The sequence below is a fragment of the Rousettus aegyptiacus genome, unplaced genomic scaffold (genome assembly GCF_014176215.1).
Source record: "Rousettus aegyptiacus isolate mRouAeg1 unplaced genomic scaffold, mRouAeg1.p scaffold_m13_p_17, whole genome shotgun sequence".
NCBI lineage: Eukaryota > Metazoa > Chordata > Mammalia > Chiroptera > Pteropodidae > Rousettus > Rousettus aegyptiacus.
In genome coordinates, this window is record NW_023416292.1 from 14,390,207 (window position 1) to 14,403,604 (window position 13,398).

At 50.3% G+C, this 13,398-nt stretch overlaps 1 protein-coding gene across 6 annotated transcripts in view; it reads right to left on the reverse strand.

Annotated features, from left to right (window-relative positions):
- Positions 1 to 13,398, reverse strand: part of CACNA1E (calcium voltage-gated channel subunit alpha1 E) — a 318,792-nt gene that overhangs the window by 188,027 nt on the left and 117,367 nt on the right. The window lies entirely within an intron of this gene.

Below are 13,398 nucleotides of genomic sequence, written 5' to 3' on the forward strand. Positions count from 1 at the left end.
ATGCACTTGAGGACTGGGCGACCTGAGGCAAATCGCTCAAACTCTATGAGCCTCGCTGCCCTCATCTACAGAATGGGGAGCAGCAAGGCCTACGGAGAAATATGAACTGCACGACATTGAAAACAAAGAATGTTCGGTCAACTCCCAGCGTTCAGTCATCCTGAGGGCGGGGACTACATTGTGGCTCCGCTGTCCACCTGTTAGAAGTGGGGGCGATGAGATTCTTAGGATCCTTAAGGAAAAGAGCCTTGCCCTGTGCGCCCTTAAAATTCTGTGCCCACCACTGTCACCGCCTTCACCACATCCTGGAGAAACCCTCTGTGGTCTCTCTCACCTGTCTCCCTAGGGAGACCTGAAACACCTCACGCGGAAATACTAGGCGCTCAAGGAACGCTTGGAGGATCCAACCGCCCTGAGGTGAGGAATACGCAGGCTCACGCGGCGACCAGAAGTCCCGGCACTCACCGCCGAAAAGGGCGGGTAGCACAGCGGGGACGCACCCCGGCCCATGTGGGTTTGAGCCTAAGGACACCCCGGAAACCTGTCCTTGAGCATTCCGGAGTCTAAAGAGGGTCGTCCCATACAGTCCACAGCACCTGCTCTCAAGCAGGCCCCACAGCACGGGATCTGCCCGGTCTTCAGTAGGAGAGTTAGAGAGGGAGGGAGGGAGGGAAGGAGGAAGACTCAGAACGTAAAGGCTTGCCCCCGCAAAACCCTCGTCGTCACGCAACTCCGGGCCTCGGATGTGGTGGGCCCGGGAGGCGGGCGAGAGTGAGCAGCAGGAAAAGGCTCTGGGCCCCAGTCTGGGGGAAGCAGACAGGTACGGGAATGACATAATCACAACTGACTGCGCGGGGTGTCACGACACAGGCGTTTACAAAGTCCTAAGAGAATCGGAAACGCTGCGGAGACAAACACAGGGCTTCCTACCTGCCGGCATTTTCAGATATGTCATAGCACGAAATCTTCAAAAATATCCTATCGCCTCCATTTCATAAAAGAGGAAATGGAAGCCTGGAAAAAAATTAAATGGCTAATTGATGGCACGATGAAGAATGACAGTCAGTTTTCTTCTGCCATCAAAGCCAAAGCTTTCCCGGCTCTGCCATCGGGCCGTGCGGGGTCTTCTCAGTTCTGCACAGCCCCATGGTTCCTTAGTCCAGGTGTTATTAAACACCAAGGCCACAGTGTTCGGTGCCCCAAAAAGCCATGAACTTGGTCCCCCCTTCATTCCAAGGCTACGAACCATGACCTCCCACGGACTTGCCACTCATCACTCAAGACCAGTCGGGTGTGAGGCTCCGTGCGCCTCAGATGATGACTGTCACGATATCTGTGTGTGCAGCTCTGAAGAGACACACACGTGCCACAAAATCAGAGGCAGGCCACCAAGGACAACTCCGAATCTGAGTGAGCAAAGGCCTAGGCCCTCGGCTGGCCCCAGGGGAACACTCGTGCGCTCTCCGGGGGTGGACGGAGGCTGCTGACCGTCTCTGTCGTCACCACGAGCACACGGCCAGGGCAAGCTCGGCACAGAGGGGTGCTTAATGACTGCTTTACCCCCGAAGCAGGAGACAGGCGGAGTGCAAACCCGAGCCTCTGAGCACCCAGCGAAGGCGCGGTTCAGAACGGGCTTCCTGCAGGACGCCGTGGCTCAGCCCGGCTTCCACGGCCTTCGCCTCTGCTTGTCAGCAGGAGAGAAGGGAACGGAGGCCACCGCGATCCCGAGGGTGCGGCACGACCGTCACCTCAGAGGCACGGCGGGGTGGACGACGGACGCGAGGCTCTGGGCACTTACGGTCGGGCAGTCTCTGCCCAAGCCAGTCACCCAGCCCTGCATTCCTTCTGAGCTGGGGCTCTGTCTTGGCACCCCTGTCCACCCAGGTCTAACCGTCTTTTTCACAGGAGAATTTCACTGTACACTCCTCATGGCTGAAAATGCCCTGAAGCATAATACACATATTACACGAAAATGACCCACTGTTGATCTGAAATTCAAATTTAACCAGGCATCCTGTATTTTCATTTGCTAAATTCGACCACTCTACTTAAGGGGGGACCAGAAATGACCAGGTAGAGAGCTTCCCTCTCACATGTGGCCTGGCCCCAAGCACCTATGCAAGCCCTCTCCCGAGAAGGGACACAAGCCAGGGGTCTGCTGGCATTAGGCCCAGGATTCCCTCCTGAGATCCAGAAATCACCCGCTTTGCCCTTGGCCATATAAATGCCAAGGGAAAACCTTTCCAGCATTCAAAAGGGAAGTTGTTCACATTTGTGCAAAAAGGCTGATGAACACGAACAAAGCATGTTAGGTATTTAACCGGCTCCTATTATAAGGAGATTGCGAGAAGACAGGAATGTAATTCAAGTCGGCTTTCCACCACAGAACTGAGTCGGGATATCACGTTCACGGGTCATCGCCGTAAGTGCTAACATCCACTTAACAGTGTCCCTTGGTGGTTGGTCCCTTCGCATCTTTTACTACTTTACCCCCAACGAGGCGCCAAAGCCCGTCATCTCCTTCCTTTAGCACCTGCCGCTCTCCAGCCTCCCTCCTGCCCAGAACGTCCCTCCCTTGCCTCACTGCCCTGCCTAAATAATGTGACCCAGACTCCAGGGACCGCTAGGCAGCCTACCTGCCATTGGAGAAGGTCTATAACCAAAAAAAGACGTGAGCTGGGATTCAGAGAAAGCAGCGAAGCGCATGCTTTTCAGTCACACTGGCTGGTTTCACACACCAGTTTCCTCACTTGCACCGCCTGGCCTCACGCAGTGGCCTCTCTGAGCTATAGTTTTCTCATCTATAAAACGGGGACAGCACCTTCCTAAGATGGTTGATGCAAGCAATGATTTTCAATCACTTTTTGACCACGGCCTATAAGTAGGAAATATATTTTACATCACGAGTCCAGGTATGTGTATATATATATAACTATATAATGCTTTATAAAATAATACTCTATATTTGAAATATTTTTTTCTCTCTCCGGTTCTCTCTTTTGTTTAATGCTGATTGCAACCAACTAAATGGATTTCGTGACTCTCTAATGGGGCTGACCACAGTTTGAAAAGCCCAGAGAGAGAAGCCGGCTCGTTCTCTCCGTGCAGACTTCTCTAAAAAAAGACGCGGTGGACCAGCATGAAGCGCTGCTTCTTGGTGCCTGCCCGGAATGATGAACGAGTTTGCCTTGAAAGGCTTTTCGCTTTTCTAAGAACTGCAGACGACGCATTCCAGGAGAGACCCCGTCTCCTCCTAGGGCATCTGAGTAGCAACAGCATCTCTTTCTCCTCCTGGACGGGCAGTCTTAAAGAGATCACATACACACCCACTGACTTCCAGACCATCACGAGGCCGCTGTTTCTGGTTGGTTGGTTGGTTCTATGTGTTTTAGGCTTCTGTCTGAGCTAATTTGTGACCAAAGTGGAACACTGATTCTCTTCTAAGTCCATAGTAATAAAAAAATTTTATTTTATCTTTTATGACTACAGCAAATTATCTTAGATATAGTTTAAGTTAATATTTGATAGTTTTTTTTATTACCTATTTTTTTGTTTGGCCCTCCACCCTTTTTTTATTCCCATCTTCCTACTCTCTACTCTTTGGCAACCATTTATTTAAAAGTAAATAGGTTGATATTAAGCCAAGAAGGCCTAATATTTCTTAGGAGGATGAGAAGCAGGGTAGATCAAGTTATCCCTTTCCAATAGAGACGATCCATGTAATTTCCAAGACGGAATAAGTGGTCCTGTACTTAACAAAGGCAAAGCCACCCTTTCCGGAATTTAAAATGGGGTTCCTAATTACATTTCATGAGAATCTTAGTGGATATGAAGTGATCCCAAAATATACCTTTTGAGGAGCAGAAAAATCATAGCCAAAAAAGCCCCTTTCTTTTCCCACCAAAAGAAAATTCAGCCATCGAACCATGTCACACCTATGAGAGGAGGCAGTACCGACGTTTGAGACCAGACAACTCTTAGTCGTGGGTGGCTGTCCCGCGCACTGCAGCAAGGTCGGCAGCACCCCTGGCCTCTGCCCACCAGGTGCCGGCAGCCACCCCTCCAGCCCCTTGCCCTCCCCTGCAGACACAGTATGGATGGGTGGAAGCCGACTGTCATTCAGGTCCAGGAGATGATGATGATGAATGCGATCAAAAAAAAAAAAATACCTCACTATTGTTTTGCCGCTTCCACAGCCCTGTTCCACAGAGATACCGTCATCCCGTCTTATGTGCTCAGAGAGAGAAGCTGGCTAGCCCAAGGTCACTGAAATAGTAAATGGTCAAACTGAGACTCACACCCAGAAATTTAGATTCCAAATTTGGAGTGCTTTCAGCAGCTACAAAAGATGGCAGTTAATAGCTAGAAATCTATCCCGGAGGCCCATATATTTGACAAATGCCTTCTCGCGGACGACCACGGCGCTGGTCCTCTGCAGAGCCATACGGTGTCCTGTGATTGCAGCATCATATGAATATTACCAAAACTGTGCTTCGGAGAGTTGGCAAGGAAGGAGAATTGCTGGAGAGGGAAATCCCACATTATCAGAACTTGCGAACATAAATACGGGTCCTTTGAGTTGTTTTTCTAGCCGTGGAGAGGGATCTCTCTCTCTGTTGATGTGCCACCCACACACTTCCCCACCCCAGGTCTCCCTGAGGACCAGGAACGGGCATTTGTGAGAAGGCTCGTCTGGGAGAGGGCCCCGCTGAGGCACGGAATGCAGCTAATTACCCATGAGGGGGTGGGGCGCCAAGCCCCTAATGTCGGGCTTGTTGGAAGAATGCACTGGTGAACTCCAGGGCCCGATTACGGAGACCGGCTGTATAATCCAACACTGCCCGCACGGGTGGCCGCCGCCATCGCTGTCGGCACTGCCAGGACCGCCTCTCCCTCTCCATCCTCACAGTTCTTTTCAAAACCTGAAATGGTCTTAGGGGACACTGCTGGCCAGTTAACCCTTTCAGGGACAGGGGAGTTCCTTCCCTGGGATGTTTGGACTTAGGATCAGAGTTTGGCTGATTTCTCCCTAACTAGCTACAGCCTGACAGTTAAAGGCTTCAGGAGCTGCCGGTGTTCGTGTTTTCTCCCACAGAACAAAGCTGGTTGCAGCGGGAGAGAAGTGGCAAGCCGACCCTGCACAGGTAAGAGGGATGAGGAAAAGACACACGGGAGAAGGGAGGCTTCCACTGGAGCCTGCGCCCTGATCCTGCAGTTCCTGAAGCCGGACTACTTCCCGGCATCCCTGCAACGCGGTGGCTCTGCGAGACACCCTTCCCCTGAAAAGCGCCCCCTTGCTCAAACTAGTCCAAGTTTGGTTTCTGTCACTCACAATGACCCACTCGCCTATTCTGTCCAGATCATACTATCTGGATAAGAAAGCAAAGGGAAAGTTGACATAACTGGCATGGCCGGACAAGAGCTAAGTAAGATGCATGAAAAACAAGGAAGCGCTCGGAACCCTGCCCCTTGCACGGAGCCAGTGTACCCACTGGGGGATACACAAGCCTGCTTCTCGATGTCACCTGAGCAAGTGGCTTAATTCCCAAGATATTGAAACATTGCTCCTTCTGCAGCTTTGGGAAGACTGCAAACTTCTACACATTCTTGATCCCGGAGAGGGCCAGAGTTCTCTTCCCAAGATGTGACATGTTGATCGCGCAGGTTAACGCTGGATGGAAGGCTGACTAAAGGGGCCCTTCAAAGTAAGAGGAAAAGAAAAACCTAAATAAAAAAACTCTACCTTCTCACAGTGTGGGTTATTTTGCGATGGTTGTGGGGGGGGGGATGTCTGGAAAATATCTAGCTGAAAGAATGTGAGTTTATAAAAACCTTCTCAAATCAATGACTCTTCCAGACATATGACAGATCCATAAATTTTAGGAATAGTATACTTGTCCATTGTTCTGCCTACAATGCCTGAGAGATTGATTTGCATGACAGGTATATGCCATCTGTCTTCTAGATGGCAAGTATTTAAAAAAAAATGCCCAGATAATTTCCCACACTTGCATGGCAGACAAACCTACAATCACAGTGTGTGATAAAGAGGCAGCCATAAAGTCACTCTAAAATATCAGCTGTCTGTTGAGCACCCGAATGAGCCAGAGCTATTTGTCAGAGAAAACAAAATGCTTTTCACTTTTTTAGAGTCATTAAACTAACATCCAACCTAATACTTCTGAGTCATATCACAGTCTATACACCACCTATTTGGAATACGACAGAATGCAAAAATGCAAGCCGTTTAATAATTAAAAAGAACCCTGCCTATATACAGGCGCTCTTTAATTGTTACCCAAATCTCTTTGACAGAGATACACAAGCACGTACAAAGTAAGCGGTTTTAATTCTACTTTCATTGTGAACAAACGAAACGCTGAGTTGTTGGAAGAATCGAGAGGTCACTCTCCCAGCAGAAAACCCGGGCGGCATGGCCATTTTCTCGGAAAGGAATTTAAAAGAGCACCTTGTTCTATTTATAAGGCGTGCGTTTATTAATAATGGAGTCTAGACGCAGGGGCTGCTGCCCTTGCAGAAGTGCTGGCTCCCAGGGTCCAAGTTTAACCCGATGGCGATGATCTTTCTTTTCAGCTCTGAAGTTATTTTTACCTTGCCAGCTATGCAAATTAGCTCATGCCCATTGAACATGAAAAAAAAAAAACCAGCTGAGACTAGGTTAATATTTCATGAAAATATGAAAATACTATAAACCACAGTTCCCGGCACTGAGCTTCACATACTCTGTAACTGATGCTATGCCAATACAGCTGTGGCACATCTCTGTGCCAATCCAGCATCTATCCACAATTCATAAAAGAAACACAGAATGTTTAGTAATATGAAGAAAGCTCCGCAGCATTATAGTCAAGGAAAATTCAAATTAAAACGACGTGATAACCTTTTCTACTTATCAAATCACTACCACTAAAAAGACAATAAATTGGTACAATCATTTTGAAAAGCCATCAGACAACGTATACATGAGGACATTGAAGATGCTCACTCTCTTCGGAACAGTAGTTTTAGGAAATTATTTTAAGTACACATTCCAAAATAAGGGGAACATTTTACATACAATGTTGTTCACTGAAGTACTTTTTATGATAGCAAAAAGTCGTCACATCGCCCATAAGAAAACAAACAATACAGTGAAAAAATGGTCAAAAGAAGTGAACAGACACTTCACCGAAGGGAGATGTGAATGGCAAACGAGCACACAAAAAGATGCATTATTAATCACCAGGGAAATGCAAATCCAAGGCACAACGGTTATTACTACACGCCTATCGGAAGGCGGAAAAAAAAAAAAAACGATCAAACGAAGCAATAAAAACCTGACAATACCGAATGCTGGTAAGACTGTGGAGCAACTAGAACTCTTACATGTTACTGGTGAGAATACAAAAAAGAAGAGTTGTTTTGGCAGCTCCTTAGAGTTAATGCACTTACCATGCACCCCAGCAATTACTAGTTATTCATCACAGCTATATTCATGACTGTCCAAACTGGAAGCAATCGAAACGCCCCTCACACGGTGAACAAATGAACTGGGATCCACCCGTCAGACTGAATACCAGGCATCGATAAAAAGTAACGAACTGTTGAAACGTGTGGCAACGTGGATGAATCTTCGAAAGCGTCATGCTAAGTGCAAAAAGCCAGACTCGAAAGGCTACATACTATCTTATCCCATTTATATGACATGATAAATATATGACATATATATGATATCAAAAGCAAAACTATGAGGACAAAACGGATCAGCAGTTGCTGGGAGCTGGGGGTGGGGAGAGGGAATGGTTTGGAAAGAGGCTTGAGCGAACTTTCACTGTAGAAGAAATCATGTGTATCTCCATCTTGATTGTGGTTTTTACATTTTTACATTTGTCAAACACTCTATATCTAAAAGAATGGATTTTATGACATGTAAATTATACCTGACTTAAAAAAAATCAAGATTCTTTAGTGTTATTTTAATTGTGGTAAAATATACATAACAGAAAATTTACTATTTTTACCACTTCTAAGCATGCAGTCGTGTGGCATTAAGTATATTCCCACTGTTGTGCAGCCATCGCCACCATCCACCTCCAGAACTGTCTCATCTTCTCCACCTGAAATTCTGTGCCCATTAAACAGTAACTCCCTACCCCCACCCCAGCACCTCGCAACCACACCCTTCTGTCTCGGTGAAAATGACAGCTCTGGGTACCTCATATAAGTGGAATCGCGAAAGTCGCCCTTCCGTGACTGCCTCATTTCACTCAGCATAAGGTCTTCCAAGTCCATCCGGGTTGCAGCATGTGTTAAGATCACCTTCCTTTTTAAGGCTGGATAATATTCCACTGTGTGCATATAGCACATTTTGCTTATCCATTCATCCATCAATGGACACTTACATTGCTTCCACCTTTGGCTACTGTAAATAACGCTGCTGTCTATGATCATGAGGCTACAAGTATCTATTCAAGTCCCTGCTTTCAAATTGTTTGCATAAAGACCCAGAAGTGAAATTGCTGAGGAATATGGTAATTCCGTGTTTAATTTCTTGAGGAACGGCCATACCGCTTTCCACAGAGTCCTTAGTGTTTTGACAGTAGGAAAAGCATTGAGCAAACTGCAGCGCACTCAGTGAAACATGATGCGGCCCTTAAAATGCAATTTCTACAGAACTTTTAATAACACGGAAAAGGTCATCATATAGTCTTAAGGGGAAAGACAGTATAATTTCAAAGGGAAGATATTTTACAGAAAATATAAATCCAACAATGTGAAATGTATAAAAGAAGAAAAAAGGCTGGAAGAAAATACACGAAAAAATGGAAACAGTGATTATCTTTAGGAATATAGGTTATCTTTATTTTCTTTATGCTTATCTGTACTTTCCAAATTTTCATTAATGAAAATGTATTCCTTCTATCATCAGAAAAATATAACTTTTTTTTTTCCCAAAGGCGAGGTGCTTGCACTATCCCCCTAAACTTCTAAAGTCAGCATCAGAGAGAGCGAGAGCTCACATATTCTTCACAAAAGCCACTCTTTGTGGCCCTGTCCACGAGGGCCACCAAACTGGATGCTATCCACATGTTTTGATCGCTAAATTTCAACACTAGCTAAAATTCAACAAATAGAGAAGAAAAGTCTCCGATAATCACTGGGTCCTTCCTTAAAACAATGAAAACCTCCTTGCACCAACGCAGACTGAGCAGAGGTGCTGGGCGCCTCGTGCTGTGGACCAATCCGTCTACGGCCCGGTGTCTCCCGCTCCCAGTGGCACCGTGCCGTGAGCCCCTTCCCTGTGTCCCCAGCACCTCACGCACTGATGCAGCTCTTCCGTGGGTCCTCGGGGAGTCCCTCTTCACCCTCCTCTCTGCCTGGCTTCTGAGCCCTCACCCACTTGCAACTCCGTCGCCCTGGCTCAAGGCCACCTGGCTTCTGCACTCACCTCTTAAGAAAATGATTCCCATTAAAGGGCATCAATGGCCTCCAGGTCCCCAAACGCAATCTGCACTTCTTGGAAAGTTACCGTTCTTTATGATTCTACAGTGTTTGTGCCCTCCCTTTGAAATTCCTCCCTTTCCTTAGATTTACCCTTTTTCCTCTGGCTACTCCTCTTCCTCCAGCCCGTTTAAAAGCAATGTTTCCTCAGGTTTCGCACTTGCCCCCCACAAACACACACACACACACACACACACACACACACACACACACACCTATCGTTTCCAATCCACACGCTCTCCCTAAAGGGTCTCAGTGCAACCAAGCTTCCAACTACCTCTTGGATGCAAATGACTCCCCGGTCCTCTCCTCCAGGGCCGACCTCTCTCCTTGTGCATCCAGCACCTTGCTGGGCCCATCCCCTGTGCAGTCCAGCAGCCTCCTATGTGGCTCCCAGACTACAAGGACGCTCCACAGAGCATCCTCCATAAAGCAGAGTGAACATTCTAAAGCGTGAATAAGACCGACCTGCTTCGAATGCTCTACATTTTCACTGCACGTCCAGTAACACCCCAAACCTTTCCCATAAGGCAGGGCATGAGCAGGGCCCCGCCCCCTCCTCTACCTCCCCTGCCCTGATCCGGCCACAGCATCTGCTCTCGGTTTCTTGAACATCCCAATGGTCCTTTGGTGTGGCGCTCTCTGTCCCGCATCTCCACATGGCTGCTTTCTCCGAGTCACCGAGGTCTCAACTCACCTGTCACTTCTCCTGTCTTTCTCTAGAGATCGTCTTATAGCAATTCCTGCGGCTTTGTCCCGTTAGTATTTCTTTCTGTCCCCACTGCCAGGGTCCTCATCCTTTTTCACATCAACACCCGCTGGTTTCGCTCTGCCTCCCTGCCCCCTTCTCCCGCAATCCTACCCCCTTCTCCCGCAATCCTACCCCCCAGACCGTTACTTTAGAAACAGTGATCTTTCTAAAATCGAGTCTGTCGCGTGGCTTCCCACTACGACATCTCTAACGCCTCCATGCTGACTTCAGAGCGCTGCCGTGATCCGGCACCCGTCTGGCCTTCCGGCCTCTTCCCGCGCCTCCCCGCGGTCCCCCAGTCGCCTGTGTGGCTTCCTACAGGTCCTCACATTGCAGGGCTTTCACGTGCACCTCTCCTCGTTTGGGCAATGACCGTTCCCCCAAAACTCTGTTCCACGTGTACTTCCTCCGGGAAGCCTTCCCGAATCACCCTTTTCTCCGATCTCCTACAATCCAGTTTTCTTATCTGTTGTACCTACTGGTCTGAGTTCTCTGAGGGCGAGGCCCACATATTCCCAGTGCAATGCAGATTGAGGTATGTCTCAGTCCGTGCGGGCTGCTGTGACAAAAATACCATAGACTGACCGGGTAGGGGCTAAAAGAAAAAAAAAAAAAACAGAAATTTGTTTCTCACAGGTCGAGAGACTGGGAAGTCTAAGGCCGAGGTGTTGGCAGGTTCGGTGTCTGCTCGGGACCCCCTTCCTGGTTCCTAGATGCCGCATTCTCACTGAGTCCTCATGTGGCAGAAGGGGCGGGGGGAGGGGCTCCGGGCCTCTGTAAGGGCACTATCGCCGTTCACTAACCACTTCCCGAAGGCCCGCCTCCAACATCAGCACATTGGGCTTAGGTGTCAGCGCATGAATCTGGGGGACACGAACGTTCAGTCCACGGCAACGTAGGTCGCAGGAACGTGACCAGATCGACTTCGAGCAGGGAATGAGCTTGGAAAACATCAAGCCCAAACTCGGAGCCACGGCACAGTGCTCCCCGGGCTAAGCTCATTCCAGCCCGTTCGGACCCCTGCGGGGATGGGAAGCTCACCTTCTCCCGAGGTGGCCCGGCCCTGACCTTGGAGTTAAACGAAGTGACCCTCTCTCAACGCAGCGGCAAGACCGGCCTTCGATGCTGGGAGACGAGCATCGCGCGCTCCTGGAGCTCTTCTCTCCTCTGGGCTCACGTCCTCCTTTCTTCCTCATTTCCCTGTGCCTTTTCTTTACGCCAGACTCTAGTTACTCTGAACGATTTCGTCTGGAACCGCGCCTTTCTGCCTCTTCGAAGGCGGTGCCCATTTCAACAGCCAGGACTGAGTTTAAAAGTGGGACTGATGTGAATCTTGTTTGGGACCCTACCCTCTGGTTACAACGGGGTCAGATGGCATCATCCCTTTCAGCCGCCACTTCGCTCTCTTGAGATACCCTTAGTCCTTTCCCTCCGAAACGATGCCGAGCCGGCTCTGCCCCCTCCCGCGTACGGGGAGCCAGGGACGCTGGTTCTCGAGCCTGGGGACACCGTGAGCGGGGCCATGTTTTACAAGGTCGCCCAGCAGTGGCTGAGAAAGGAGGGACGCCTGGGCAGAGGTGCAAGGAGAAGGTTCTGCCACGGTCCTGCCGTGAAGCAACGAGGTTCTGAACTCGGTGGCAGTAACCGGGGTGACAAGGGAGTTCATTATCTCCGTCTTCCCAGAACACGCGGCACGCCGGCAGGACGAGCCTGCTCCACGTGGTCGCCGGCAGAAGGACCATTAAAATGCCTGAAGCTGTCAAAAAGAATCGAGCCGGTTACCGCATGGCAAAGGGTGACCGCAGTGAGGTCGGAGGTGCCGGTGTAATTTTCCAGAGGGGAAAATGAAGGCTGCAAAGAAAGATCAGGAGGCGCTTCTGAGCACGGCAGAGGCCTCGGGGCGGCCCTCTCCACCGACCCCAGCACGTCCGCTCTTAGCAGCTCATAATTGGGGTCCCCTGCGTGGCACCATCAGAAGAGCCCTGCGTAAGGGCGACAGGCTGGGCCTTCCAGAAGCCAACGATCAGGGTCGCAGGGAAGAGAGTGGCGGGAACGCTGACACCCCGATCCCCCGCCCTCGCCCCAGCCCTGGCCAGGGCCCCTTCTTCCAGATCTCCTGTTCTCAGGGCGCCTGACGCTCCTCCTCGCCTGCTGGCCTCGACGTCCCTGATGCGTTTAAAAGAAATGAGGGGAGACGAATGACTCCGTGCGAACTGCCAGAAAGGCTGTGAACTTGCGAATTGCCTCTGGTTCTCCCTCCAAATTCTCGTTTCACACCTCCCTGCGGCTAGCAGTGGCGCACACACGCGCTGGCCCCCGTTCTAGTAATTAGGAATCTGAGCCCCGCCGAACGAGAAACTTTAGCACTGCCTCACCCCGATTCGACCACGGCGCCTCTCCACCCCACCCCCGCCTCTCTTCTTCCCACCAGCCTCAAAATGCGGCCTGAGCACATGCGTCCTGCAGGCCAAGGCGCTATTATAGGAAGTGGACCTGCAGTTTGGGGTGACCCCTCTTCGGGGGAGGAGGTGCTGGTACTATTAGGGGAAGCAGGGCACTCGAAAGACCGGAGCCCGCCGAGGTTCCCAGGGGCGCTGCCCGGGGGGGAGGGGGGTGAATCCGCTGCTCGGCCGCCTGCCCCCACCGCTCTCACATGCACCCCACCACCCTCCACCCCCAGAGGTTAAGATCCGCTGTGATCGTCAAGAGCGCCGGAATTCTTGCTTCTTATTTATATGCTCACCCTAGAGGTGGCTATCATGGGGACATGGGGCGGCAAAAGGACCTCGCAGGGATATCGTGGAACGAAAACGTGCGAGAATTCACGGTTGCGGGGCCGGCAGTATTGTGGGGTGTTGATGCCCCGCGGCAAGATGTCCAGGAAGGAAATGCCTTGGGCCGCCCCGGTAGCCGGACGCTATGCAGTGGTGCCCTCCCCTGGGCGCAGCGGCTGAAGGACCACGCACCCCGACGTCGCTCCGGAACCACCTGCTGGTCTAGGCCCGCGTTTCCACCGGCCTCGGGACCTTCCGCTGTTTCCGGCGGTGTGAGATGCGAAGACTGGTGGGACCTTTCCGATGAAGTCCTTCCGGGCGTCCTCGTCACGAAGCCTACGGGCTGCAAGTTCAGACGGACAGGGGCCACAG